We start from the raw sequence: 26,188 nt of genomic DNA on the forward strand, positions 1-26,188 counted from the left end.
CTACTACAGTACATACGGTATAGTTGAATACAGATATATTCTAATTGTTAGTTATACTATTAGTAGTTTCTGCATGCTGTATATTTATTAACCATTTAATAACTAGAAAATATAGTAAATAACACTTACATGACTTGTGCGCCTTCCACCAGCCCAGTAAGGCAGCTTCCACCAGCTCAGTAAAGCGGAAATGGCTGCTTGTGGGTATAGTTAGAGCTCTGATGCACTATGACATCACAGTGATCTTACATACCTAGCAGCCACTAGTGTTATCATGCAGCATGACAGCACGATGATAATAACAATGTAAAAAATAATACTTTTGGATGGAAATTAAAATAAAAGACGGCTACCAACACTTAATACCAGGAGAACGTATATAATAAGGGTGTAAATAGTAATAGATTACAGAAGGACAGGTGAAATTAGGTTCTAAAAGAAAAACACTTATGAGATATGTATAAAGATCATAAATAGAATGGATGGCTCCCAATTGGGGACATATAGCTAAATAAATGTGCGCTAAGAGCATGCGATTAGGGACTTTATACATAGACGAAAGAATCTGGCACTCACTATAAATAGATATAGCCGACGGCACTCAGGGATAATAACGACACAAACACCAACCACATGTTACACAGCCGGTGCACTTATAGCCTAATTTGGTTGTATTGAGAAAATGTTCAGGGGAAGATTTACCAAACTCGTTGATATCTGCATGTACCAAAAAACCACGTATGTTTTTACCACGGAAGTCATAAGTTGTTCATTAGCCATCCCAGATAATTCCTTATCTGATTTAATAATTGGCCAATAAGATTTAATGGCATGTCTGGCCTTATAGCCAGCTGTATGAAAGCGGTTAGCCCAAATAATTGTGTTAGATATGGGCTTTTTCCTTCGAGATTTTAAAGTATTTACTTGTGGTATAGAAACCACTTTTTCCTTAGTTGCTAATAAAGGATAAGATTGAAAATTTTGAGAAATTGCATAAATTGAACTTGGAGAGGGATACGACTACTGATTGGTATGCAAAATTAAAATAGTCCGCTAACAGCATACAAGCGTGAACTAACTAAATTCAAAAAAGAAAAGAGATGTAAGGTCGATGCAGACTATGAAGCCAATACAGTATACCAATAGACACAGACTAGGAAGTAGGGAGAGACAAAAAAAAGCCTTTCTTTCGTAGAAACCACCAACGTGGATTTGATATGTCAAACACATCTGCTGAATTAGTGTCTTCGGCCAGTGATGGCGAGTATTGCAGCAATGGAGCAAGACCTAAGAACAAACTAAGCCCTATAGGGGCGACTACGCGGTCCTGAGAGAGAGGCGACAGCGTAGATTCTCCAGCCATGGTGGACTAGGGGAAAGGAGGAGGACGTGGAAAAAGACCCCCATTGCTTCCAAGAACCTAGTAGTAAATCTATCATTTTACAACCTCTCTGTTATTGAGGAAAATGTATTGGCTAAAGGTCTCTCTTTTGTTCCCTCTTAATCCACTTCAATGGCAGGTGGAACTGCATACACTATGACGACAATTGAAATTGAAGGAGTTTTCCTCTAAAAATGACCCTACACAGGATACTGGGACTCCATGTCTTCCTGGATGACTATAGAGATTGCTACCTAGATTGAGCTTTGAACCTCAGTTTTTTAATCCAACCATCAAAACATATATGAGATTACTCAAGGATCAAGTTTCTGATAACATTGTTCAAATTCCGCAAATGCAACATAATCTTAATAAAGAAGAAGCATCTGCATTAAAAAATCTCTTGAATAATACCAACCTAATTTTTAGACCTGCAGATAAAGGGGGTGCCCTAGTGATCATGGACTTAAAGGACTATAAGGAGGAAATTGAAGACCAACTCAGGGATGGTCAGGTGTATCGTGCATTACCAAATGACCCTACGCATATTGTTCAAGAGGACTTGCGCTAAGTTCTTGAAGGAGCAGTGGACAAAGGAATTATTAACCAGCAATCGATGAAAGCCCTTATTTCTCAATACCCTATAGTCCCTGTCCTATACACTATCCCTATAATCCATAAATCCCTGAGCAAACCTCCAGGACGCCTCATCATTGCGGCAAAATAATCATTATTTCAACATATAGTAGTATACTTGGATGCATTATTCCAGCAGCGCATTAGACAACACCCTAGATATCTATTGGATACACCTACATTACTGCGTAAGTTAGAAACGTTTCCCAATACTCAGAGTGAACTATTGATGGTCAGTATGGATGTTAAAAGCCTTTACACAGTTATTTCACACAATGAAGGTATTTGTGCAGTAAAAAAGTTTTTGGAACATCACCCATTATATCAGGGCCCTGATATTCAGTTACGGTGTTGCGACTGATTCTAATTAAGAATTATTTCTTAAGATGATGGTAATTTTTTTTCTCAATTGGCTGCGCCATGGTGTCGAATGTGGCCCTGGCGTTTGCTAATATATATATGCTTATGGTGGAACAGAAAATATTCTTTGATAAACTGGAGTTTGCAGAGTGTATTTGTCTGTATACCAGATATATTGATGATTTACTTATATTCTGGAAGGGCCCCATTCATGATCTTATAGCATGTATTGATAAGCAAAACAGCAGCTCTAGCCCGGTTAGACGGACACATGTGGCTTATACTGGTTGTTTTAATTTTCTTGATGTGTCCATACACCTAAATGATGGATTGATTTCTATATCACTGTATGCAAAGGAAATGGATCGTAACAATCTGTTACATCATAGTAGTTTCCATCCACAAAGTCTAGTGAAAGGACTTCCTTACTTCCAGATGCTCCATGTTAAACGGATCACATCTGATCCTATAGTTGCTGATCAACAAATTGATGAAATGGTACAGACATTTATTGAACGTGGTTACCCCAAAAAGGAAATACTTGCTCCAAAAAATAAAATTGCTAAATGTAATAGAAAAGATCTACTTGTACAAAAAGAAAAAAAAACAGAGTGAAGGCCGCATGCTCTGGGTTAGTAAATATACTCATGTTAGCAGATCTAGTAGTAATAAGACAGCTAAAAGGCTTTGGCCGATTGTAAAAACAGATCCCGAACTTAAACTACAGGCAACTACACTGATGCCATGCTACACACGTGGACGCAATTTTTGTGATATTCTTGTAAAATCGGACATCACCAATTCAAATGTAGATTCTGGTGATGCTAAAATTAAACGTAAAGGTGGGTGCATCAGATGTACATGCACTACTTGTAAGTTTACTATACCAGGAGATACTTTTTTCCATCACCGATCAGGACAAAAATATATTATCAGACACACACTTAGGGGTACATGTACTAACAAGTGATAAAAATGGATAGGTGAGCCAGTGGAGAAGTTGCCCATGGCAACCAATCAGCATTGACATAACATTTCGAATTTGCATACTATGAAAGTATAAAGAGGTTAGTTGCCATGAGCAACTTCTCCACTGGCTCACTTCTTCACTTTTATCACTGCTTAGTACATGTCCACTGTGACAGGACGGTTCCGTACGAAAGCACTCACCGCTTTCGCGTCCCGTCTCCTGTGCACAGAATGGAAGGTCAGGTCACACGGGACCTGGGCACATAGGGGATTCCCGCTTACCGTCAGTAACCGCCTGTTACTGACTCCACCCACTGCGCTGTGGGCGGGTTTATGCTGCCACCACCAAACTCCTAACCTGCCGTGGCGTTTGGAACCACGGTTCTGCTCTGTATGTGCCGACGCACTGCCTTACCACACCTGTGTGGTGTTGCCGAATCCCCACTAGCCACTTGCTAGGCCTCTACCGGTAACTGGCGGAAGGCGGAACTTGGAGACGTTAGGTGCTTCCCTGGACAGCCGGAGGACGGGGCTATGTTTGGCATAACCCTGTAGGTCACAAGATGAAGCAATCTTCTTGAGGCAGATGTATATTTGCTCAATAATAGCCTTAAAAAAGACTCATCCCTATTGCTAGGGGCAACAGCATACAGCAAGATGTTCCAGCAGAATGAAGATGGTACAATTACAAAACAACTCTGGAGGCACGCAGGTCTCCTTTTTATGTCAATTTTCCACACAGTACAACAGGGGGTCATGTCCTCCCTGAGCCCTTTCTATCCAATCAGGATATTTTACAAAATACCAATAAATAAATTACATTTCAAAAGGAGATAAGTGCAATAAAACAATATCCTCCTTCCTGTCACCCAGACAACGTTTGGTATCAGATTAACATTCACTATTGATAAATTTATCACATAGCTTCAAAATACAAATGTTTCTGGTCATTCACATCTTCAGGCAAACCCAGTGTTTGGGGTTACAACAGGAAAGGCTATACAACACAAACAGTCTTCCTTCCTGCATCTGCCATTCAGGATTCGTATATCAATTAAATCATTACATGAAACAGGTTCCAAGCCCAGACTACTTTACATATGGGATAAGGAGATCCCTGTGAGTAACATCTCTCTCTAAGGTACTTACACATCAAAAGGTTTTGTCATTCACACCTCTCTGCTAGGACAGGGCCATTAGCATGCCACTTCCTACTGACAGGAGATGATTATTCAGACATTGATAAGAGTAAGTGCATTTTCCCCTTTAATATACAGGTGACCATATCTTGAATATAAAATAAATACAGTTAAACATGCAATCCTACAATTGTGCACAGAGCACTACATATGACATGTTAAAACACATCATTAAACAAACTTTTAAACAGTCCGCGCCCAGCGCCATAAGTACATTTAACAGTGACGCCAAGCGCCCATTGTCCCTTAATATGGCGCCGGTCACGAGGGTTAACCCCTTCAGTGCCGCAGCGGCCATTGTCCACGTGGGCTGGGGGTCTCTCCGGCCACACTCCTCCCCGCCCCCCATTCAAGCGGGTCAACCAGGGACCCATGTCCCAATGATTTGGTCCCTGGTCCCGCAGTCCTTAATGGGGTTTCCGGGAGTTCTTTGGGGGTTCAGGCTCCTCCTGACGTGACAGTCCATCCGCATTGCTATGAGCCTTGCCTTGCTTGTGGATAATATGAAAGTCATAAACCTGAAGAGCAAGGCTCCACTGCAACAGTCTGCCGTTTTCCCCCGTGGTGTGCTGGAGCCACCGTAATGGATTATGGTCCGCTACCACCGTAAAATGGCGGCCATACAAATAGGGCTGAAACTTCTTCACAGCCCAAACAATAGCCAAACACTCCTTTTCAATTGTGGCATACCCCACCTCCCGCGGTAGCAGCTTTCTGCTCAAATAGGCCACAGGGTGCTCCTGTCCATCCGGCCCCTCCTGTCTCAGTACTGCCCCGAGTCCGTACTGTGACGCATCAGTCTGTACAACAAAGTTTTTACTATAGTCCGGCGCCATCAGTACTGGGGCTTGTACTAGAGCTGTTTTCAACGACTGGAATGCCAACTCACATGCGGTCGTCCAGTCAACTATCTTGGGGAGTATCTTCTTAGTCAGATCAGTCAAGGGTTTTGCCACGGAACTAAAGTCAGGGACAAACGACTGTAGTACTCTGCGATCCCTAAGAAAGCCAGGACCTGTCTCTGGGTTGTGGGCCAGGGCCAGTCGTGGATTGCCTCCACCTTCGCTGGTTCAGGCTTCACCTTACCTCCCCCCACACGGTGTCCCAGGTACTGTACCTCTGACATCCCCATTTGGCACTTGTCTGCCCTGATGGTCAGACCTGCCCACCGAATCCTCTCTAACACCAACCCCACGTGCCTCAGGTACTCTTCCCAGGTTCGGCTGAAGACAGCAATGTCATCCAAGTAGGCCTGGGCGAAACCTCTGAACCCCTTCAGCAGGTCATCAACCACACTCTGGAAGGTGGCTGGTGCATTCTTCATCCCAAATGGCATGGTTTTGAACTCAAACAAGCCAAAGGAGGTGATGATGGCGGACCGTTCCTGAGCCTCGGGAGTCATTGGTATCTGCCAATACCCCTTGCTCAGGTCGAACGTAGAGATGTACTTTGCTCCAGCCAACTCGTCTAACAGTGCGTCAATGCGGGGTAGGGGATAGGCGTCGGATTTGGTCACTTCGTTCAACCGGCGGTAGTCTACGCAGAACCTGGTTGTCCGGTCCTTCTTGGGAACCAGTACAACGGAGGCGGCCCTGGGACTGTTGGAGCGCGTGATTACGCCTAGCGCTAACATCTCCTGCACCTCTTGGTAGATACTCGCCTGCGCCTCTGGTGAGACCCGATACGCGGGTTGCCGAATCGGCCTATGCTCACCAGTGTCTACATGGTGGGCACGTAAGGAAGTCAGGCCGGGCTTCCTGCTGAACTGGGCCTCAAAGGACTGCAGCACTGACTCCAGCTGCTCCCTCTTGGGGCTACCAAGCTCACTGCTCCAGCTAACTTCCTCTACACCACCCTCACCCTTGGCATCCGCGAGGAGGTCAGGAATGGGTTCTTTTCCTGGTTCCTCCATCGGCAGGCAGCACACAGCGGCTACCGACTCCACACGCTCGTGGTATGCCTTTAACATGTTTACATGGTAGGTACGCTGCCTCTTTCCATCGCTGTCAAATGACACCACGTAGGTGATGTCGCTTAGGCGTTTTGTGACCGTGTACGGTCCCGCCCAGGCAGCCTGGAGTTTGTTCTGACGTGTGGGCACCAGAACCAGCACCTTCTGCCCTACTCCAAAGACCCGAGCACGCGCACCCTGGTCATACCAAGTCTTCTGCTTGGTCTGTGCTTCCGCAAGATTCGCTTGCGCTAGTCCCATGAGATTCTCTAACCGATCTCTGAGCTTCAACACATACTCCACCACGGACTCCTCCTGGTGGATCAGCTCCCCCTCCCAAGACTCCCGGAACAGGTCAAGAGATCCACGGACTCTGCGGCCATATAGTAACTCAAAGGGCGAGAATCCGGTCGACTCCTGGGGCACCTCCCGATATGCAAACAGGAGGTGCGGCAGGTATCGCTCCCAGTCTCCTCCCTCCGAAGTCACAAATGCCCGTAGCATCTGCTTCAGAGTGCCATTGAATCTCTCGCAAAGTCCGTTAGTCTGGGGATGATAGGGGGCAGTGCGGAGTTGACGCACTCCGCACCTCGCCCAGAGACACTGGACCAGATCACTCATGAACTGCGTCCCTTGATCAGTTAGGATCTCACTGGGGAACCCTACTCTACTAAATATGCCTAGCAGAGCGTCCGCTACCTTTTCCGCAGTGATGGCGGACAGAGCCACAGCCTCTGGATACCGGGTAGCATAATCCACCACGGTGAGGATGTATCTCTTCCCCGATCTACTGGGCACAGGTAGGGCACCTACTATGTCCACGGCCACTCGTTGGAAAGGTTCCCTGACTATTGGCAAAGACCTCAGGGGAGCCCGGGCACTGGGGCGTCCAAGCCGTTGGCATACATCACAGGACTTACAGTAGGTCCGGACGTCATCCGACACTCCGGGCCAAAAAAAGTTCTGTGTCAGGCGCCTCAGTGTTCGGTCCCTCCCCTGGTGTCAGTTGCTCCCGAAAGCTCATGGGAACCACCAGTTGAACTTGCTCCCGCACTGGCCTATCCCCTTCTACCTTGGATACCCGGTACAGTAACCCTTTCCACCAGGTCACACTCCCTACCCCAATCCCAGCAAGGCCGCGGCCAGCTTGGCGCCTCATACCTTCCAGGGATGGGTCAGAGAGCTGAGCTTCCCTAAACTCCTGCCTGCGGCCCTCACTTTCTCCTAAGTCTGGACACTCTACAGGGGGAATATTGGGGTCAGTCAAGTTGGGGTCAGTTATGGTAGGGTCGGGGTGGTCACTCTTACTCACCGCCGGAGTTGGCAAACCACTAGGGACAGGAGGTTTTTCACTGGGCACCCCCACAGGATTCAACAAACTGGAACCGACATCCTCTGTGTTGCTAGGGGACGTAGGCCCACCAGAGGCAAGGGGCAGATGTGCTGATCTGGCCGCTGTGGTTTTTTCCTCTGGGATGGCTGACGCTGTGGTTGGCAGTTGTTCAGCCGCTGTGGTCTCTTCCTCTGGGCTGGGCTGTGCTGGCATAGACGATGAAGACTGTAGTCTGGCCGCTTGCATCCGGGTGATGGCGTTCGCAAGGCAGTAACGATTCCTCCACCGAGATCATTCCCCAAGACGACATCAGTTGGGAAGCCATCCATTACGGCAACATCTCTTAGCTCTTGTCCAGCTCCCCAGTCGAGGTAGACTCTGGCTATGGGCATTTCTCGCTCTAGCCCATCGGCCACGGTAACTTTTGCAGTGCAAACCTGTAGTACTGCAGCAGGATCGACAAGGTGGGGGCTCACAACGGTTATGGAGGCCCCAGAGTCTCTTAAGCCTTCGCCCTGCAGGGACCCCACTTGGACCGGCTGCAGGTGCCGCCACATATTTGGTGGGGGCTTCTTAGCCATACAGGTGACTCTCTCCGCAGAGCCTACCTGTTCCTCGCCACACTCCATCGGACTGACAGGAGGGGGTACAGTCTCTGAAGGCTCACCTCCATGGGTTAAGCAAGCAATCCGGGCTCCAGCAGTCGGATTTGGGGCACGAGTCTGGGGTGCTTGGGATGCAGGACAGTTCATCCTCAGATGTCCGATTTTCCCACAGCCATAGCACTTTGTGTCCAGGCGTGGCTCCGATGTCCTCTGATTACTGGCAGGGGCACTGTGGGGCGGTTGCTGGCCAAAAGCACCCGGGTTGGAAGATGCTTGCTTTGGGGGGTGATGAGCTGAAGAGGGGTGTCCCCCTGGTGGTACAGTCTTTTGGGGCTGGCTGCTGGTTGGGCGCTTCTGCCCATGTGGCTGAATTGCCACATACTTGTCTGCTAACTGGGTAGCCATCTTTAAGCTGGGTGGCTCCCGGTCTAGCACCCACTCCACTTCTGGGGCGCACCTACGATAGAACTGCTCCCTGCAGATCAGGTCGATCAGTGCGCCCCATGTAGTGGCTTCCGAATCCTTTACCCACTTCACCACGTACTGCCGCAGCTGGGTGGCGAACTGCTCATGGGTGCTGCTAGGATTCTTGGGCAAGTCTCTGAACTTCTTCCTGTAAGACTCTGGAGTGATGAAGAATCGCTGGAGGAGGGCCCGTGAGACTTCGTCGTAGTCCCCACAGTCCTCCGTGGCCACTCCTCGATAGGCCTCCAATGCCTCTCCATGCAGAGTGGGCACAAGGTGTCTCACCCACTCCGACTTGGGTAAATCGTGTAGTTTGCAAGTCCTTTCAAATACTTGCAAATGTCCATCAATGTCCCCACCACTGTCTGCAAACTTGGCAAACTGAACGCGCCCTGATCTGTGTAAAACAGCTGACAACGGCTCCCGGGGTACCACAGCTTGTGATGCCCGCTCCGCATTCCACATCCGAATGACAAGCATGCGTTCTTGCTCCGTTGCCCTTTCCCCCAATTCCGCTAGCCGATCTGCTAGGGTATCCGGGCCGCCCCCCCTGGGACGTTGGAATCCTGGCCCTGCTAGGGATTGCTGGGAAACATTGCTGCTGTGAGAGAGGGCGGGGCTTGTGGGTCTCACCGGTTCCTTACGAAGGTCCACTGTTGGGCCGTCCTCTGCGATGCTGATCACAATAGCAATGTGTAGAATTCTGAGCGATAGACTAGGGGCGGTATTCAATTCTTTTCACCCCCTTCCACACCCGTTCTGTTTCTGCTGATGGGCTTGGTATAATCATTTCAGCTCGCTATCCCTGCGGTAGCGAGGGCACCCTATCCGTTGTGCAGCTAAACCTGATTACTATGGGCGCGATATGTGCTTTAACGGGGATCACTTTAGAAAGAAGATTGGGCGTGATATATCATTTGAATACCGCCCTAGGACTGATCAGATGGGGAAGACGTCGGTGTAGTTTGTCAGCTAAACAAATGTTGCGACAACTGTAACTAACATTCCCTATTAATAAAGTACAACTAATACAGCTTGGAAATTGTGAGTGCAGAGCTTCAGTGATCTCTCTCTCTCTCTCTCTCTCTCTCTCTCTCTCTCTCTCTATAAATAAATAAATATATACAGTATATGCAATATATACATGTGTGTACATTGGGCAGGACAAGGATTGATAACTAGGTAGATTAACATATAAGGTATTTCAGTGATAATAATGGGGCAGATGTATAAAGCCTGGAGAAGTGATAAATCAGTGATAAAGGAGTGATCAGTGGAAAGTGATAATGCACCAGCCAATCAGCTCCTAGCTGTCAATTTACATATTGGAGCTGATTGGCTGGTGCGTTATCGCCTTGCACTTATCACTGCTTTATCACTTCTCCAGGCTTAATACATCTGCCCCTATATTGCTTGTTCCCGGCTGACTGGCAGAACATAATATAGTAATTCTGAGGTTCATAGATAATTCTGTGCTGTCCCCCACTGTCCTGTTATAATATTGTATTATAAAGTATAGCACCCATTATCTTAGCCTTATATAGTTCTGACATTGGTGTATATAAAATAAATGTACAAATGTTTAGTAAAATTATGGATTTTATTCCTAGTAATGTAATAAGGAAATTCCGCTACTTTATATTGTATATGTTCAGTCCAGCTACATGTATTTTATTTGTATTTGTTGTATAGCGTTACTATGGTGATGGGTCACACTGGGAATGGACGCATCACTTGGCGCGACTGACGCCGGGCGTGATGACGTAATCCTAGACACGCAGATGGATAACCGGGCCTGCCCAGCATCATCCACACTCACATTTTGGTTGCATAAAGATAAGTAAAATGTGTGTTGTCTGTTTTGTAACCTGATGAAAATGCTGATTAAAATGCATTACAACATTGTAACAGATTGCTGCCATGGAAAGTTTGGTTCTTGGGATCTGGAGTGCCACACATGTCTATCTATATGTCTCTCCCCAGTGAAGGCAACCAGCTAAGTATACTAAGGCTATTTTGCCGGTTTATGTTTTTGTATATTGGATGGATTGATTTGCAACCTTTTCATCAACAGGGCACCCCCTGCAATTATATTTACCTTGACTTTCATCCTGTGATTATTTCACCCACTGTACGCCACTTGTGTAGGTGCTTTGGATGTTGTTTTCATTGATTGGAATTTAAACTGCTATCTTAATATTGGGATACTGAACATTGGCGTATTGTGCCACTTAGTGTGTGTGTTTTTTTGCGAAATGTCTGAAACTAATTTGGAAGATGTGACCTGTGGCTACACACATCCTGTGTATAGCACTGAAGACGTGCATAGTGACTCTGAGAGCAGACCTTATAGATCAACTTGAGCCTCCACCTTTGGAAGAGATCTATAAAGACCTTCTTAGAATTAAGAAAAAAAGAGGTTGACTACTGTATTTGTATCATGGCCTCACATTGAGTGGCTACTTTAGATACAAGAAGATCCCTCGGGGATTACGTGTGAAAAACTTCCCCACCATTGGGAGGCGTGACCCGCTTTTTTGCAAGAAGTGGGTCACGATACTGAACAAATGTTCATTTGATCTCACACTGCTCATTATTGAACAGACTACTAAGGAAACACTATCCTTAAGGAAACTAGAGATGTGTGGCTGGCACTTTTCGTGTTTTGGTTTTGGTTCTAATTCCACTTTCGTGTTTTTGGTTTTGGCTTGGTTTTGCCAAAACCACCCTTTCGTGTTCTGGTTTTGGTTTTGGATCTGGATTATTTTGAAAAAAAACATAAAAACAGCTAAAATCACAGAATTTGGGGGTAATTTTGTTCCTACGGTATTATTAAACTCAATAACAATCATTTCCACTCATTTCCAGTCTATTCTGAACACAAAGGTTGCACAGAGGCTGCTGGATGACTAAGCTAAGCGACACAAGTGGACAACACAAACACCTGGCCCATCTAGGAGTGGCACTGCAGTGTCAGACAGGAGGGCAGATATATAAAAAAAAAAAGGCCCCAAACAGCACATCATGCAAAGAAGAAAAAGAATTGTAATGAGGTAGTTGTATGACTAAGCCAAGCGACACAAACAATTGGCCCATCTAGGCGTGGCACTGTAGTGGTAGACAGGAGGGCAGATAGAAAAAAAGGCCCCAAACAGCACATCATGCAAAGAAGAAAAAGAATTGCAATTAAGTAGTTGTATGACTAAGCCAAGCGACACAAACAATTGGCCCGTCTAGGCGTGGCACTGCAGTGGCAGACAGGAGGGCAGATATCAAAAAAAGGCCCCTAAGAGCACATGATGCAAAGAAGAAAAAAAGGTGCACCGAGGTTGCTGTAGGCCTAAGCTAAGCGACACAACCACCTGGCCCATCTAGTTGTGTCACGCAGTGGCTGAATGTCGAGAGTGGGCCGCAATTGTTCGGTCCACTGACAGCATCTCCAGCACGCTCCAGTCACTTTAAAAAAAAAATCTGCAATTGGTGGACTTATACAGCAGTACATGAGGACTAATACAGCAGTACCCCTGGACTCATACGGCAGTGTCACACAGGATGGCACTTTTCAAAAACTAGGCCCCAAAGAGCACCTCATGCAAAGATGTGGAAGAGGTGCAATGAGGTAGCTGTATGACTAAGCCAAGCGACACAAACAATTCCAACTGGAATTATACGTCCAAATCACTGGAATTAATTGGCAAGATCACTGTAATTAATAATTATAAATCACTGTAATTAATTGGCAAGATCACTGTAATTAATAATTATAAATCACTGAAATTAATTGGCAAAATCACTGTAATTAATTATACGTCCAAATCACTGGAATTAAATGGCAAGATCACTGTAATTAATAATTATAAATCACTGGAATTAATTGGCAAGATCACTGTAATTAATAATTATAAATCACTGAAATTAATTGGCAAATTCACTATAATTATATGTCCAAATCACTGGAATTAAATGGCAAAATCTCGCTATCGCCTGCCTAGTGAAGTGGAATCTAGATGGGATTTGTTACCGGGGACACAATACCTCCATCAATTGTCTAAATCCCACTGCACTAATGGCGGATACCGGGCGCACGTTTAACACCAACATAAGTGTCAAGGACTCAGTTATGAGGGCTTCCATTGTCACGTGAAGCTGAACCACAAGTCATGAACATAGGCCAGGGCCTCAGCCGTTCCTTGCCACTCCGTGTCGTAAATGGCATATTGGCAAGTTTACGTTTCTCCTCAGACCATTTAAATTTCTTTTTTGGGGTCTTTTTACGGAACTTTGGCTTTTTGGATTTTACATGCCCTCTACTATCACATTGGGCATCGGCCTTGGCAGACGACGTTGATGGCATTTCATCGTCTATGTCATGGTTAGTGGCAGCAGCTTCAGCACTAGGAGGAAGTGGTTCTTCTTGATCTTTCCCTATTTTATCCTCAAAATTTTTGTTCTCCATTATTTTTTGGGAGTTATATGAGACAAGATGCGGCACAGGAATGACTGGAATGACTGATGGACAGGACACTACCACTGGTCTGATGCAGCACAACACAACAACCGTGTAAGGGACTTGTGGTTGTAGTTATAATTATTATACGGCAGCAGTGGACATATACATACGCATGTGCAGTTCTGACCTGATCGCAGCGCAGCGAAAAAACCTAGCGTGCGATCAGGTCTGAATGACCCCCAATGTGTTTATTGCAAGCTTGAAATTCAGAGGAAACTGTCTCAAACTCATCAGTGTTACCAGTATTATCCTGGCCCAAGGTGGGGAAGGGAAGGGGGAGGTATTGGAATTAATACTCAAAGCATAAATATTCTGTAAAAATAAATAAAAAAATCTACAATCTGTTGACACCTAAGGAGACCACTTCCCAAAGCAAAGTTGCATATTTGTTTTTAAATTTCATTGTAGGTTTTAATTAACAAACAATTCATTGTCTTCTGTGTGGTTTTTAATTTTTTTGTTACCAGTAGGATTTTGGTTTATTCATTGGACGGTGTAATGGTTAGCAATGCATTACTGCCTCACAGCACTGAGGTCATGGGTGTGCATTACTGCCTCACAGCACTGAGGTCATGGGTGTGCATTACTGCCTCACAGCATTGAGGTCATGGGTGTGCATTACTGCCTCACAGCACTGAGGTCATAGGTGTGCAATACTGCCTCACAGCACTGAGGTCATGGGTGTGCATTACTGCCTCACAGCACTGAGGTCATGGGTGTGCATTACTGCCTCACAGCACTGAGGTCATGGGTGTGCAATACTGCCTCACAGCACTGAGGTCATGGGTGTGCATTACTGCCTCACAGCACTGAGGTCATGGGTGTGCATTACTGCCTCACAGCACTGAGGTCATGGGTGTGCATTACTGCCTCACAGCACTGAGGTCATGGGTGTGCAATACTGCCTCACAGCACTGAGGTCATAGGTGTGCAATACTGCCTCACAGCACTGAGGTCATGGGTGTGCATTACTGCCTCACAGCACTGAGGTCATGGGTGTGCATTACTGCCTCACAGCACTGAGGTCATGGGTGTGCAATACTGCCTCACAGCACTGAGGTCATGGATTTGATTCCCGGTATCCAGTCTCTAGGTCGACCACTATTAGTTTACAGTAACTAGGTCGACAAGGATTCTAGGCCGACAGGGTCTTTAGGTTGACGTGTTCTAGGTCGACAGGTCAAAAGTCGACATGAGTTTTTCTTAAAAAAAATATTTGTTGAACTTTTTATACTTAACTATCCATGTGGACAACGATTGGGAATAGTAACCTGTACCGAACGCAGCTAATTGGGGTTCCCGGCCACTGTACGGAGAAAACTACACCAAAACCCCCCATAAAAAACTCATGTTGACCTTTTGACCTGTTGAGCTAGAACATGTCGACCTAGAATCCCTGTCGACTTAGTTACTGTAGACCAATAGTGGTCGACCTAGACACTGTCAACCTTCTGTCAAAGTCAGAAAAATATCACGCTGCACATTGCCATATATGCACCCCATGTGTGTGCCCGCTGCACGTGCATGAGCCCTTCCGTGTGTGCGTATACTCGCAGTCGCGTGCACTCGCAGGCGCACGGTATGCGCATTTACAGTAGAGTTTGTGTGCGTCTAGCGGGCGACTCGATCATTACATATTTCTGTCATATCATGTATTTTGTAGATTATGGTCCCTTTGATAGAATCTGAAAGTTTAGTTAATGTAGTATGTCCAGAGACAAAGAGATCCCTCTTTGTATGATACGAACGGTCAGACAGGGGTGACACAGTGGTGTTTAGTATCCATCGGAAGAGTATTAAATTAGCAATATTCCGGTGTTGGTTAGAAACGGATTAATCGCTCGTGCGTATAGTTATGGCCTTAAGAAGTTTATGGACATTTGCTATATTCGCAGTTTATTACCCATGCGGCGGGAAACCTGAGTTTCCCTCCCACTTGAGCAGTTTGAAATAGTCACAGCCCACCTGTATGAACCAACCTATGACCTTTTGTTATAATGCGGAGACGGATTCCTGTGTCCAATGAACAATAAGAATGTAGGGACCATTGTACTGTACTTTGTGTAGTGTATATAAAGACAAGCCGACCTGGGCCAGCTCCCACTCTACTCTTCTCAACGGTTCTCATCACTGATAATCGGGAGCTGGATATCCAGAAAGGCGCATGCGATTGTTTCCCCTGTGCGTAAGTTCTCTGCAACCATATTTATCTCCTATTTTTGTTGTAAGCCATTCTCTCTCTCCTTCCCCCTTAAATGTAATTGTGTCTTTGTTGTATTTTATGTGTAGTAACTCGGTTAGGTATTTTATGTTAGTTTGGTATTCTTTTGCGATTGAACGTTCATTCTCTCCCTTAAAAGGTGTTAGACCCTTAGACCGGTATTTGAGTGTTTATTATATTGCTAAAGGGTTCTCTGAGCGTAAGAGTCGCTCATACAGCTTTTAAACTAACAAGGTTACACTGTGTTGCATTTACACCCTAACACTGCACAAAGGTTTACAGTATAAGTACATTACTTATGGTATAGTTATAAAGGTTTAACTCTGTGAGTGTCAGCGCCGCTTGTGATCTCCTCGTGGTCTCGAGCGTCCGCTACGCTGATAGCGTATCGTTACGTTAGTCGGCAGCCTATAGCGTGCTTGCCTCTACGCATTAAGCCGTGAGCGAACGTGCCGCTCATGCGTCTCGTCCACGGCTAAGCGTACGCTACGCTAAGTGCGTACCCTTACGGTACCACATACTCCAATAGCGTACTGAGTCCCTTAACCTTTTAGCGTGTTTAATTTAGGATAAATTATAGGCTTTATCAATTGGGGACTCGCCCGCTCTTCACATATCTGCACTAGGTAATTTCAGCAGACATTATCGGTCAGCAAAGGGCGGGAGGTAATATTCCTCGTAGTGCTGACCAGATAAGCGTCTGCTTCGCTTAGTAAGGAGTGCTGAAGGAATCCGGAACCAGAAGGTAGGAACAGTACGTTATTGTCTTTTAAAACCTGTTTAGTTTCTGTTTTGCGAACGTACGCATAAGCACACACACCTGTATTTCTTGTTTAGTATTATTTGTCCGTACCTCATTCTCCTGATTGCCACACACTAGTGATAACGTGCTGAGACATTTGTTGTTATTAATAGTTAAAAGATAAAAAGTAATATTTAAGGGAATAATTGTAAAAGGCACGCACACAGTCTCGCCTAGAAATACAAGGGAGATTTGGGTGGTGTTCAGTGAATGATTACTGTTAAAGATCATTCACATTGATAAACGTGTAGTGTGTTACTGTGGACGTACTTGGTCTGCGTACACGTGTCCTTACAAGGGCAGGGCGTACGCAACGCAAGGGTCGACGCACTGAGCGTATATTACGCAACGGAGCGTACGGATACGCCCACATAATACAAACCACACGAGAGTATTGTTTTAATAGGCGATAAGGAAGTAACGCGAAAATAACACAAATCTATCTCAAATCCAAAAGTTTAAAGTTAAAAAAAAAAGAAAAAAAAAAGACTTTCTCTGTTGCAATTCTTCTGGGTTAGACTATTACTGAATGAAAGGAATTCTGTACAGAAATAAGAGTGTTCGAATGTAAGAGTGTGTATATATAAGATTTCTCTTTTATTACGGACGTGGGAAACATAGGCCAGTAGAAAGAGGTACAACAGCGAGAGTGATATCGTGGGGTGGCTTGGGAGGCATCCCTTGTTAGTCTCGACATATTAATGAGCAGTAGAGTCTGCTGTACATAACAGACCAGGAGGTCACAGACCAGGAGGTCACAGAACAGGAGGTTCAGGTACAGCAGACTAGAAGTAGAGAGCACAACCGAAGAGGGTTGGTGCGAGACCCATATAGGCCAAAGAAGCTCATTGCTGAAGGAATTCGCAGCCGAAATTTTCGATTCCACTGATCGTTTCGCACATAAGATTAGTTGCTTGTGTGCAGATACGATTGTACCGCATGTGATTGTGTGCATTAGCGTGTCTTGAATTCAGAAGAACGCTACTTGCACATTGTTAACGTGATTTGTGTAATTTTTTTTATTTTAAGGGAAGTAGCCTGATCACTCAGGGACATTCCAGCGACTGATACTTGCTGGGGAGGGTAAGACACTCCCACACGCCCGAGCAAGTAGACGTACTTAGGTGCCCTAGGTTGGGTACGGAACCTCTGGGAACTTTGGTCGCCGTATTGGCCAGCGTGGGCGGAGTTAAGTGGGCGGACCTCGTTGCAAAACCCCCACCGCAGCCTTACCCCGAGCATCTTGGTTTTTGTAAGGGTTGCCGAAGACCCTGATTTGAAGTCAGAGGTAGTGAAAGCAGCACCTGCAGAGATGGGGGCCAGTTGTTCAGGTAAGGGGCGATCAACCGAGGTTCAGGTTGATTTGGTAAACCGACCAATCGGGTCGGCAAGGTATATCATGTGTGAGAAATATGGACATCACACAGAAATGTTGTGCAATGAATGGGAAAGGATGACTGTGCATGACGGGGAAAAGTTTCCCCGGGTAGGTAGTTTTAACCCAGAAGTATTACAGAATTTAAGGAGAAGAGTTTGCCTGATTAAATCTTCAAAAAGGCGTATTAGACATTATGATTATTTAACATTGTGGCAACAGGAAGGTGAGATACAAAGGGGGTTGGCACAAGCCGCTGGATCTAACCCTATCAGGAAACTGATAGCCACTGCACCCCCACCACCATACATACCTGGAGAGAAATTGGTTGCAGAGAATGGCACTCAGGGTCATGTTAAATGTATAGAAGTTAAAGATAATGTAACCAAAGTAATTAATGCTAACACTAATCCGTGCAAGTTGTACCCTGTTTTGAACTTTCCCCAGGATTGTGACCAAGAGGATGAGCCCACAACAATATCAGCACTCTCCCTAGCAGCCACCATATCAGAAACAGCAGTGGGCACGACCCAACCCGTAAGATTAGTATCAAAGGCCCCTAGCTGAGGGACAGGTGAGGTCGTATCGACTGGCAAGTACGGCACCATACACTATGCTGAAACCATTTCACCACATGTTGTAGAATCTACTCAGAATGATGTTATTGGACTTAATCCCGTTAGGGTAATAGCAGTGCCAAATGGGAAAACTGAAGCTTCAGGAGCAACTCCTGTCAGGAACATCGCCATGCACTGTCCCTTTTCCCGAGCAGAATTAAGATCAATGATGTCTGAATTCCCTGATCCTAGGAAAGATTTAGTTGCATGTCAAAAGTATATTAGGGAGCTAGGAAATTCTGCAGAGCCAAATAACAAAGATTGGAGGACAGTTTTGAGGGCATGTTTATCCCCCAATGTTGATTCGTTAAAGTTTATCGCTGATTGCAAGTTAGATGAGGAAGTACCACTAACAGACGAGTATAATCAGGATAATGTAAAGAGAATCAACTTACAGTTAGGAGTATATTTTCCTGCAGTAGTAAAATGGAATAAAATCTTTACAATAAAACAAAAAGAAGGTGAATCCACACCAGAGTACTTTCACCGGGCTCTGCAGGATATGGCTAGGTACACTGGTATAGATGACATTAAAACTAATGTACACCACAGGGAAGTAGCTGTTTCAGTATTAATGGACGGTCTAAAAGAGGTTTTAAGGAATAGAATACAAACCACTAGGCCTGATTGGAGAGGTATGTCGGTGGATGCATTGGGAGAGGCTGCTGCTGGGCATGATCGGAATATCATCAGACACAGGGAGTCACAGAGTGATAAATTAATGGCTGTAAGCATACAAGCTCTTACTACTGGTCCACCACCTCAGCCCAGAACTGTGACCCCTGTGGGTAAGTCAAGAGGTATAAAATGTTATAGTTGTCACAGAGAGGGACACATGTCACGTGATTGTAAAACAAAACAAAGGCAAAATTCATATCAATCCCCTAGACAACGACCTGATACGAGACATTGGGATCAAGGACCGCAGAAGTGGAGCTATGAGCCACATGCAGGGGAAACAAAAAGGTATCCCCCAAGAAGAGACTGGCAAATCTCTGATAGTTCCCATCTACCCCCACCACAAGTAATTGCTGCCAGCGCGATTCAGGGAGGTCACCATACCCAATAGGGGTGTGGCCACACCTGTAATCTGCAGCCAGTGAAATTGATTGCAAGTCTTGGAAGTGAACCCGAGATCACAATTGATGTAGCTGGTAAATCATTAAATTTCCTTGTAGATACGGGGGCGGCCAAATCAGTGATAAATTCGACAGTGGGCATGAGAACCACTGGTAAGACAATTCCAGCCATGGGAGTAACGGGAGTAGTACAGCACTACCCTGTTAGCAAACCAGCAGAGATTACAATAGGGCCTTTGCATACCAAGCATTCCTTTTTGCTGGCTGCATCGGCACCGACTAATCTCCTGGGAAGAGATTTATTGTGTAAAATGGGGTGCGTCATATATTGTACTCCTGAAGGTGTATTCCTAGACATACCTGAGAACCACGCCCAGGAAGTGCAAGATATGCTAGACTCCCCATCAAAATTAATGTCACACACTGTTGTTGTAAATAGGTGTCCGTCTAAGGTAGAGGAAATTATTTCCCAGATACCAGAGTCACTTTGGACTAAAGATGGACAAGACACTGGATTAATGGCAAACGTAGCTCCAGTCGTTGTGCAAGTAAAAGATGGTAGGATAGCTCCAAAAATCCCACAATACCCTCTGAAGCCAGAGGTGGAGTTAGGAGTATACCCCGTAATAGAGCGCATGCTACAACAGGGCATTCTGGTAAGAACATCCAGCACTGCCAATAGTCCCATCTTCCCTGTGAAAAAGAGTGGGGGGAGGGGTTACAGGCTAGTGCAGGATCTAAGGGGGATTAACAAAATAGTTGAGAGTCAGTTCCCCGTAGTGCCAAATCCAGCTGTCATCCTTATGCAAATCCCTCCCACTGCGAAATTTTTCACTGTAATTGACCTCTGCTCCGCTTTCTTCTCGGTACCTCTGCACCCTGACAGCCAATATTTGTTTGCATTCACATACAGAGGAGTCCAATACACATGGACTCGATTACCACAAGGTTTCATAGACAGTCCAAGTATATTTTCACAGACTTTGCATGATTGTTTACAGTCTTTCCAACCAGAGTGGATCAGTATTGATCCAGTACGTGGATGATTTACTACTGTGTTCAGATTCACTGGAAGCGTCCCTGAAAGATACGAAACAGCTCCTGTTTCATCTTTCAGACACAGGACACAAGGTTTCCAAACACAAGTTGCAATTATGCCAGACTAAAGTAAAATATTTGGGACACTGTCTGACACAAGGACTGAGACACCTGACCGCTGATAGAATTCAAGCAATTCGAGACATGACTCTGCCACAAACCCAGCAACAGATCAGAACGTTTCTAGGAATGTGTGGGTATTGCCGTAACTGGATCCCAGGTTTTTCCATTCTAGCATTACCTTTGCAGGAGATGGTCTCATCAAACAAACCTGATCGGATTTCGCATACAGACGAATCCGAGATGGCATTTGAGAGACTTAAACAGTGCCTAACGCAGGCACCAGCATTAGGTATGCCAGACTATGGGAAACCCTTTGAGCTGTACGGAACAGAAAGTGCTGGTTGCGCGGCAGGCGTCCTAACCCAAAAGCACGGTGATGCCAGCAGGCCGGTAGCATACTACAGCGCTCAGCTAGATACGGTAGCGCGATCCCTCCCCACATGCTTGCGAAGTGTCGCTGCGATAGCATTGCTAGTAACGAAAAGCGAAGATGTAGTGCTAGGACACAACCTCACAATCCATACACCGCATGCAGTGTCAGCCTTGCTAAATTCAGCTCAAACCAGACACGTCTCATCAGCGCGGTTTACAAGATGGGAATTGGCATTGATGGCCCCCGTAAACATCACCATAAAGAGATGCAGCGCATTAAATCCTGCAACGTATCTCCCAGGTGTGCCTGGACAGGCACAAAGGGTGGAGGATGAGAGTAATGGTGAAGGAGGATTTAGCATAGGAAAAGACATGCATGATTGTATGGAATATTTGACCCAAAATTTCACGGCAAGGCCTGACATCAGTGACAACCCACTGAAGATGTAGATTTTACTTTCTACACTGACGGTAGTTGTCACAGACAGACGGACTCGGGAGACTTGTGTACTGGATACGCAGTCGTAGATGACTAAGGCACCATAGAAGCAGAACCGCTAGGCCCACCTCACTCAGCCCAGGTTGCTGAACTGGTTGCCCTAACCAGAGCATGTGAATTGGCTAAGGGCAAATCAGCCAATATCTATACCGATTCTAGATACGCCTTCGGGGTAGTGCATGATTTCGGAGCCCTATGGCGCCTCAGAAATTTCATGACGGCAGCTGGTACACCGGTAGCGCATGCAGCTCACATCAAAAGGCTTCTAACAGCGATACAGGAACCCGACAGAGTGGCTGTTATCAAGTGTAAAGCACACACATATAGCCAAGACCCGGTATCACTTGGTAACAGCCGAGCAGACGAAGCTGCTAAGTTAGCAGCTGGTACCCCCAGACAGACAGACACCACACAACTGATGGTATTTAATACCGTCAACACACAGAAATTGTGTGAAATGCAAAATTTGTGTTCCACACAGGAAAAGGCAGTTTGGAGGGCAAAAGGATATGGCCAGGAGTCCTCAGGACTCTGGACAGATGGGCAGGGTAAACCAGTGGCACCCAGAGCATACCTTCCAAGTTTAGCGGAAGCAGCACATGGGCTGACTCATCCAGGCAAGGAAGGGATGTGCAAGTTGGTAAGAGCATATTGGTGCGCCCCAGGATTCTCTTCCCATGCGGGAAAAAGGGCAATGACATGCCTCACCTGCTTGAGGAAGAATATCGGAAAGGCAATACCAACAGAACCATCTCATATCCCACCTACAGGCGGCCCTTTTCAGGTAATACAAATTGATTTCATACAATTACCCCCTTGTCGAAATTTGAAGTATGTACTACTTTGTATAGATGTGTTTTCAAATTGGGTCGAAGCATTTCCTGCGGCCACAAATACCGCTATGTTTACTGCTAAGAAAATTGTGCAGGAATTTGTGTGTAGATACGGTATCCCTAGAATAATTGAAAGTGATAGGGGTACCCATTTTACAGGTGATGTCTTTCAAGGAATGTGTAAGTTAGAGATGAGCGGGTTCGGTTCCTCGGAATCCGAACCCGCCCGAACTTCATGTTTTTTTTCACGGGTCCGAGCGACTCGGATCTTCCCGCCTTGCTCGGTTAACCCGAGCGCGCCCGAACGTCATCATGACGCTGTCGGATTCTCGCGAGGCTCGGATTCTATCGCGAGACTCGGATTCTATATAAGGAGCCGCGCGTCGCCGCCATTTTCACACGTGCATTGAGATTCGTAGGGAGAGGACGTGGCTGGCGTCCTCTCCATTTAGATTAGAAGAGAGAGAGTGAGATTGATTTTAAACAGAGACACTTGATTTACTGGAGCTTAGGAGTACTGTAGAGAGTGCAGAGTTTAGTAGTGACTGACCACAGTGACCACCAGACAGTGCAGTTTTATTTAATATAATCCGTTCTCTGCCTGAAAAAAACGATACACAGTGACTCAGTCACATACCATATCTGTGTGCACTGCTCAGCCCAGTGTGCTGCATCATCTATGTATATATCTGACTGTGCTCACACAGCTTATAATTGTGGGGGAGACTGGGGAGCAGTGCCAGTTATAGGTTATAGCAGGAGCCAGGAGTACATATTATTAAAATTAAACAGTGCACACTTTTGCTGCAGGAGTGCCACTGCCAGTGTGACTGACCAGTGACCTGACCACACTGACCACCAGTATAGTTAGTAGTATACTATATTGTGATTGCCTGAAAAAGTTAAACACTCGTCGTGTGACTTGTGTGGTGTTTTTTTTTTTATTCTATAAAAAACTCATTCTGCTGACAGACAGTGTCCAGCAGGTCCGTCATTATATAATATATACCTGTCCGGCTGCAGTAGTGATATATATATATTTTTTATATCATTATTTATCATCCAGTCGCAGCAGACACAGTACGGTAGTTCACGGCTGTAGCTACCTCTGTGTCGGCACTCGGCAGTCCATCCATAATTGTATACCACCTACCCGTGGTTTTTTTTTCTTTCTTCTTTATACATACATACTACATCTCATTATCAACCAGTCTATATTAGCAGCAGACACAGTACAGTAGTCCACGGCTGTAGCTACCTCTGTGTCGGCACTCGGCAGTCCGTCCATAATTGTATACCACCTACCCGTGGTTTTTTTTTCTTTCTTCTTTATACATACATACTACATCTCTTTATCAACCAGTCTATATTAGCAGCAGACACAGTACAGTAGTCCACGGCTGTAGCTACCTCTGTGTCGGCACTCGGCAGTCCATCCATAATTGTATACCACCTACCCGTGGTTTTTTTTTCTTTCTTCTTTATACATACATACTACATCTCATTATCAACCAGTCTATATTAGCAGCAGACACAGTACAGTAGTCCACGGCTGTAGCTACCTCTGTGTCGGCACTCGGCAGTCCGTCCATAATTGTATACCACCTACCCGTGGTTTTTTTCTTTCTTCTTTATACATAAATACTACATCTCTTTATCAACCAGTCTATATTAGCAGCAGACACAGTACAGTAGTCCACGGCTGTAGCTACCTCTGTGTCGGCACTCGGCAGTCCATCCATAATTGTATACCACCTACCCGTGGTTTTTTTTCTTTCTTCTTTATACATACATACTACATCTCTTTATCAACCAGTCTATATTAGCAGCAGACACAGTACAGTAGTCCACGGCTGTAGCTACCTCTGTGTCGGCACTCGGCAGTCCATCCATAATTGTATACCACCTACCCGTGGTTTTTTTTTCTTTCTTCTTTATACATACATACTACATCTCTTTATCAACCAGTCTATATTAGCAGCAGACACAGTACAGTAGTCCACGGCTGTAGCTACCTCTGTGTCGGCACTCGGCAGTCCATCCATAATTGTATACCACCTACCCGTGGTTTTTTTTTCTTTCTTCTTTATACATACATACTACATCTCTTTATTAACCAGTCTATATTAGCAGCAGACACAGTACAGTAGTCCACGGCTGTAGCTACCTCTGTGTCGGCACTCGGCAGTCCATCCATAATTGTATACTAGTATCCATCCATCTCCATTGTTTACCTGAGGTGCCTTTTAGTTGTGCCTATTAAAATATGGAGAACAAAAATGTTGAGGTTCCAAAATTAGGGAAAGATCAAGATCCACTTCCACCTCGTGCTGAAGCTGCTGCCACTAGTCTTGGCCGAGACGATGAAATGCCAGCAACGTCGTCTGCCAAGGCCGATGCCCAATGTCATAGTACAGAGCATGTCAAATCCAAAACACCAAATATCAGTAAAAAAAGGACTCCAAAACCTAAAATAAAATTGTCGGAGGAGAAGCGTAAACTTGCCAATATGCCATTTACCACACGGAGTGGCAAGGAACGGCTGAGGCCCTGGCCTATGTTCATGGCTAGTGGTTCAGCTTCACATGAGGATGGAAGCACTCAGCCTCTCGCTAGAAAAATGAAAAGACTCAAGCTGGCAAAAGCAGTAGCACCGCAAAGAACTGTGCGTTCTTCGAAATCCCAAATCCACAAGGAGAGTCCGACTCCAATTGTGTCGGTTGCGATGCCTGACCTTCCCAACACTGGACGTGAAGAGCATGCGCTTTCCACCATTTGCACGCCCCCTGCAAGTGATGGAAGGAGCACCCGCAGTCCAGTTCCTGATAGTCAGATTGAAGATGTCAGTGTTGAAGTACACCAGGATGAGGAGGATATGGGTGTTGCTGGCGCTGGGGAGGAAATTGACCAGGAGGATTCTGATGGTGAGGTGGTTTGTTTAAGTCAGGCACCCGGGGAGACACCTGTTGTCCGTGGGAGGAATATGGCCGTTGACATGCCTGGTGAAAATACCAAAAAAATCAGCTCTTCGGTGTGGAAGTATTTCACCAGAAATGCGGACAACAGGTGTCAAGCCGTGTGTTCCCTTTGTCAAGCTGTAATAAGTAGGGGTAAGGACGTTAACCACCTCGGAACATCCTCCCTTATACGTCACCTGCAGCGCATTCATAATAAGTCAGTGACAAGTTCAAAAACTTGGGCCGACAGCGGAAGCAGTCCACTGACCAGTAAATCCCTTCCTCTTGTAACCAAGCTCACGCAAACCACCCCACCAACTCCCTCAGTGTCAATTTCCTCCTTCCCCAGGAATGCCAATAGTCCTGCAGGCCATGTCACTGGCAATTCTGATGATTCCTCTCCTGCCTGGGATTCCTCCGATGCATCCTTGCGTGTAACGCCTACTGCTGCTGGCGCTGCTGTTGTTGCTGCTGGGAGTCGATGGTCATCCCAGAGGGGAAGTCGTAAGACCACTTGTACTACTTCCACCAAGCAATTGACTGTCCAACAGTCCTTTGCGAGGAAGATGAAATATCACAGCAGTCATCCTACTGCAAAGCGGATAACTGAGGCCTTGACATCCTGGGTGGTGAGAAACGTGGTTCCGGTATCCATCATTACTGCAGAGCCAACTAGAGACTTGTTGGAGGTACTGTGTCCCCGGTACCAAATACCATCTAGGTTCCATTTCTCTAGGCAGGCGATACCGAAAATGTACACAGACCTCAGAAAAAGAGTCACCAGTGTCCTAAAAAATGCAGCTGTACCCAATGTCCACTTAACCACGGACATGTGGACAAGTGGAGCAGGGCAGGGTCAGGAC

General features: G+C 45.8%; 1 protein-coding gene across 3 annotated transcripts in view; it reads right to left on the bottom strand.

Annotated features, from left to right (window-relative positions):
• Nucleotides 1-26,188, bottom strand: part of LOC135050152 (uncharacterized) — a 194,909-nt gene that overhangs the window by 38,853 nt on the left and 129,868 nt on the right. The gene's annotated exons all lie outside the window — the stretch shown is intronic.

Source organism: Pseudophryne corroboree, chromosome 2, assembly GCF_028390025.1.
Source record: "Pseudophryne corroboree isolate aPseCor3 chromosome 2, aPseCor3.hap2, whole genome shotgun sequence".
Lineage (NCBI taxonomy): Eukaryota > Metazoa > Chordata > Amphibia > Anura > Myobatrachidae > Pseudophryne > Pseudophryne corroboree.